This window comes from Hyperoodon ampullatus (assembly GCF_949752795.1).
Source record: "Hyperoodon ampullatus genome assembly, chromosome: 15".
NCBI lineage: Eukaryota > Metazoa > Chordata > Mammalia > Artiodactyla > Ziphiidae > Hyperoodon > Hyperoodon ampullatus.
In genome coordinates, this window is record NC_136928.1 from 33,693,735 (window position 1) to 33,699,734 (window position 6,000).

Below are 6,000 nucleotides of genomic sequence, written 5' to 3' on the forward strand. Positions count from 1 at the left end.
ACAACCCTCAGAATGGGAGAAAATATTTGCAAATGCAGAAACAGACAAAGGATTAATCTCCAAAATTTATGAGCAGCTCATGTAGCTCAATAGCAAAAAAAACAAACAACCCAATCGAAAAATGGGCAGAAGACCTAAATAGACATTTCTCCAAAGAAGATATAAAGACTGCCAACAAACACATGAAAGAATGCTCAACATCATTAATCATTATAGAAATGCAAATCAAAAGTACAATCAGATATCATCTCACACCAGTCAGAATTGCCATCATCCAAAAATCTAGAAACAATAAATGCTGGAGAGGGTGTGGAGAAAAGGGAACACTCTTGCACTGCTGGTGGGAATGTGAATTGGTACAGCCACTATGGAGAACAGTATGGAGGTTCCGGAAAAAACTACAAGTAGAACTACCATATGACCCGGCAATCCCACTACTGGGCATATACCCTGAGAAAACCATAATTCAGAAAGAGTCATGTTCCAAAATGTTCATTGCAGATCTACTTTACAATAGCCCGGAGATGGAAACAACCTAAGTGTCCATCATCCGATGAATGGATAAAGAAGATGTGGCACATATATACAATGGAATATTACGCAGCCATGAAAAGAAATGAAATTGAACTATTTGTAATCAGGTGGATAGACCTTGAGTCTGTCATACAGAGTGAAGCAAGTCAGAAAGAGAAAGACAAATACCATATGCTAACACATATATATGGAAGTTAAGAAAAAAAAAATGTCATGAAGAACCAGGGGTAAAACAGGAATAAAGACACAGACCTACTTGAGAATGGACTTGAGGATATGGGGAGGGGGAAGGGTAAGCTGTGACAAAGTGAGACAGAGGCATGGACATATATATACACTACCAAACATAATGTAGATAGCTAGTGGGAAGCAGCCACATAGCACAGGGAGATCAGCTCGGTGCTTTGTGACCGAATGGAGGGGTGGGATAGGGATGGTGGGAGGGAGGGAGATGCAAGAGGGAAGGGATATGGGAACAGATGTATATGTATAACTGATTCACTGTGTTATAAAGCAGAAACTAATTTTAAGAAAAAATTTTACAAAAAAATAAGGACACTACGTAATGATCAAGGGCTCGATCCAAGAAGAAGATCTAACAATTGTAAGTATGTATGAACCCAACAGAGGAGCACCTCAATACATAGGGCAGATACTAACAGCCATAAAAGGGGAAATCAACAGTAACACATTCACAGTGGGGGACTTTAACACCCCACTTTCACCAATGGACAGATCATCCAAAATGAAAATAAATACGGAAACACAAGCTTTAAATGATACATTAAACGAGATGCACTTAATTGATATTTATAGGAAAGTCCATCCAAAAACAACAGAATACACATTGTTCTCAAGTGCTCATGGAACATTCTCAAGGATAGATCATATCTTGGGTCACAAATCAAGCCTTGTTAAATTTAAGAAAATTGAAATTGTATCAAGTACCTTTTCCGACCACAACGCAATGAGACTAGATATCAATTACAGGAAAAGATCTGTAAAAGATACAAACACATGGAGGCTAAACAATACACTACTTAATAACGAAGTGATCACTGATGAAATCAAAGGGGAAATTTTAAAATACCTAGAAGCAAATAACAATGGAGACACAACGACCCAAAACCTATGGGATGCATCAAAAGCAGTTATAAGAGGGACGTTTATAGCAATAAATGCCACCTTAAGAAACAGGAAACATCTCGAATAAACAACCTGACCTTGCACCTAAAGCTATTAGAGAAAGAAGAAGAAAAATACCCCAAAATTAGCAGAAGGAAAGAAATCATAAAAATCAGATCAGAAATAAATGAAAAAGAAATGAAGGAAACGATACCAAAGCTCAATAAAACTAAAAGCTGGTTCTTTGAGAACATAAACAAAATTGACAAGCCATTAGCCACACTGATCAAGAAAAAAAGGGAGAAGACTCAAACCAATAGAATGAGAAATGAAAAAGGAGAAGTAACAACTGACACTGCAGAAATAGAAAAGATCATGAGAGATTACTACAAGCAACTCTATGCCACTAAAATGGACAACCTGGAGGAATTGGACCAATTCTTAGAAATGCACAACCTGCCAAGACTGAATCAGGAAGAAATAGAAAATATGAACAGACCAATCACAAACACTGAAATTGAAACTGTGATTAAAAATCTTCCAACACACAAAAGCCCAGGACCAGAGGGCTTCACAGGCAAATTGTATCGATCATTTAGAGAAGAGCTCACACGTATCCTTCTCAAACTCTTCCAAAATATAGCACACTCCCAAGCTCATTATACTAGGCCACCATCACCTTGATACCAAAACCAGACAAGGATGTCACAAAGAAAGAAAACTACAGGTCAATATCACTGATGAACATAGATGCAAAAATCCTCAACAAAATACTAGCAAACAGAATCCAACAGCACATTAAAAGGATCATACATCATAATCAAGTGGGGTTTCTTCCAGGAATGCAAGGATTCTTCAATATATGCAAATCAATCAACGTCATACACCATATTAGCAAATTGAAGGAGAAAAACCATAGGATCATCTCAATAGATGCAGAGAAAGCTTTGGACAAAATTCAACACCCATTTATGATAAAAACCCTGCAGGAAGGAGGCACAGAGGGAACTTTCCTCAACATAATAAAGGCCATATATGACAAACCCACAGCCAACATCATCCTCAATGGTGAAAAACTGAAAGCATTTCCACTAAGATCAGGAACAAGACAAGGTTGCCCACTCTCACCACTCTTATTCAACATAATTTTGGAAGGTTTAGACACAGCAATCAGAGTAGAAAAGGAAATAAAAGGAATCCAAAGTGGAAAAGAAGAAGTAAAGCTGTCACTGTTTGCAGATGACATGATACTCTACATGGAGAATCCTAAAGATGCTACCAGAAAACTACTAGAGCTAATCAATGAAATTGATAAAGTAGCAGGATACAAAATTAATGCACAGAAATCTGTGGCATTCCTATACACTAATGATGAAAAATCTGAAAGTGAAATCAAGAAAACATTCCCATTTACCACTGCAACAAAAAGAATAAAATATCTAGGAATAAAGCTACCTAAGGAGACAAAAGACCTGTATGCAGAAAATTATAAGACAGTGATGAAAGAAATTAAAGGTGATACAAATAGATGGAGAGAGATACCATGTTCCTGGATTAGAAGAATCAACACTGTGAAAATGATTGTACTACCCAAAGCAATCTACAGATTCAATGCAATCCCTATCAAACGACCACTGGCATTTTTCACACAACTAGAACAAAAAATTTCACAATTTCTATGGAAACACAAAAGATCCCGAATAGCCAAAGCAATCTGGAGAACGAAACACAGAGCTCCAGGAATCAGGCTCTCCGATTTCAGACTATACTACAAAGCTACAGTAATCCAGACAGTATGGTACTGGCACAAAAACAGAAAGACACATCAATGGAACAGGATAGAAATCTCAGAGATAAACCCATGCACATATGGTCACCGTATCTTTGATAAAGGAGGCAGGAATGTACAGTGGAGAAAGGACAGCCTCTTCAATAAGTGGTGCTGGGAAAACTGGACAGGGACACGTACAACTATGAGATTAGGTCAATCCCTAACGTGTACACAAAAATAAGCTCAAAATGGATTAAAGACCTAAATGGACGGCCTGAAACTATCAAACTCTTAGAGGAAAACATAGGCAGAACTCTCTATGTCATAAATCACAGCAAGATCCTTTTTAACCCAACTCCTAGAGAAATGGAAATAAAAACAAACAAACAAAAAAAACAAATGGGACCTAATGAAACTTAAAAGCCTTTGAACAGCAAAGGAAACCATAAACAAGACCGAAAGACAACCCTCAGAATGGGAGAAAATATTTGCAAATGCAGAAACAGACAAAGGATTAATCTCCAAAATTTATGAGCAGCTCATGTAGCTCAATAGCAAAAAAACAAACAACCCAATCGAAAAATGGGCAGAAGACCTAAATAGACATTTCTCCAAAGAAGATATAAAGACTGCCAACAAACACATGAAAGAATGCTCAACGTCATTAATCATTATAGAAATGCAAATCAAAAGTACAATCAGATATCATCTCACACCAGTCAGAATTGCCATCATCCAAAAATCTAGAAACAATAAATGCTGGAGAGGGTGTGGAGAAAAGGGAACACTCTTGCACTGCTGGTGGGAATGTGAATTGGTACAGCCACTATGGAGAACAGTATGGAGGTTCCGGAAAAAACTACAAGTAGAACTACCATATGACCCGGCAATCCCACTACTGGGCATATACCCTGAGAAAACCATAATTCAGAAAGAGTCATGTTCCAAAATGTTCATTGCAGATCTACTTTACAATAGCCCGGAGATGGAAACAACCTAAGTGTCCATCATCCGATGAATGGATAAAGAAGGTGTGGCACATATATACAATGGAATATTACGCAGCCATGAAAAGAAATGAAATTGAACTATTTGTAATCAGGTGGATAGACCTTGAGTCTGTCATACAGAGTGAAGCAAGTCAGAAAGAGAAAGACAAATACCATATGCTAACACATATATATGGAAGTTAAGAAAAAAAAAATGTCATGAAGAACCAGGGGTAAAACAGGAATAAAGACACAGACCTACTTGAGAATGGACTTGAGGATATGGGGAGGGGGAAGGGTAAGCTGTGACAAAGTGAGACAGAGGCATGGACATATATATACACTACCAAACATAATGTAGATAGCTAGTGGGAAGCAGCCACATAGCACAGGGAGATCAGCTCGGTGCTTTGTGACCGAATGGAGGGGTGGGATAGGGATGGTGGGAGGGAGGGAGATGCAAGAGGGAAGGGATATGGGAACAGATGTATATGTATAACTGATTCACTGTGTTATAAAGCAGAAACTAATTTTAAGAAAAAATTTTACAAAAAAATAAGGACACTACGTAATGATCAAGGGCTCGATCCAAGAAGAAGATCTAACAATTGTAAGTATGTATGAACCCAACAGAGGAGCACCTCAATATATAGGGCAGATACTAACAGCCATAAAAGGGGAAATCAACAGTAACACATTCACAGTAGGGGACTTTAACACCCCACTTTCACCAATGGACAGATCATCCAAAATGAAAATAAATACGGAAACACAAGCTTTAAATGATACATTAAACGAGATGCACTTAATTGATATTTATAGGAAAGTCCATCCAAAAACAACAGAATACACATTGTTCTCAAGTGCTCATGGAACATTCTCAAGGATAGATCATATCTTGGGTCACAAATCAAGCCTTGTTAAATTTAAGAAAATTGAAATTGTATCAAGTACCTTTTCCGACCACAACGCAATGAGACTAGATATCAATTACAGGAAAAGATCTGTAAAAGATACAAACACATGGAGGCTAAACAATACACTACTTAATAACGAAGTGATCACTGATGAAATCAAAGGGGAAATTTTAAAATACCTAGAAACAAATAACAATGGAGACACAACGATCCAAAACCTATGGGATGCATCAAAAGCAGTTATAAGAGGGACGTTTATAGCAATAAATGCCACCTTAAGAAACAGGAAACATCTCGAATAAACAACCTGACCTTGCACCTAAAGCTATTGGAGAAAGAAGAAGAAAAATACCCCAAAATTAGCAGAAGGAAAGAAATCATAAAAATCAGATCAGAAATAAATGAAAAAGAAATGAAGGAAACGATACCAAAGCTCAATAAAACTAAAAGCTGGTTCTTTGAGAACATAAACAAAATTGACAAACCATTAGCCACACTGATCAAGAAAAAAAGGGAGAAGACTCAAACCAATAGAATGAGAAATGAAAAAGGAGAAGTAACAACTGACACTGCAGAAATAGAAAAGATCATGAGAGATTACTACAAGCAACTCTATGCCACTAAAATGGACAACCTGGAGGAATTGGACCAATTCTTAGAAATG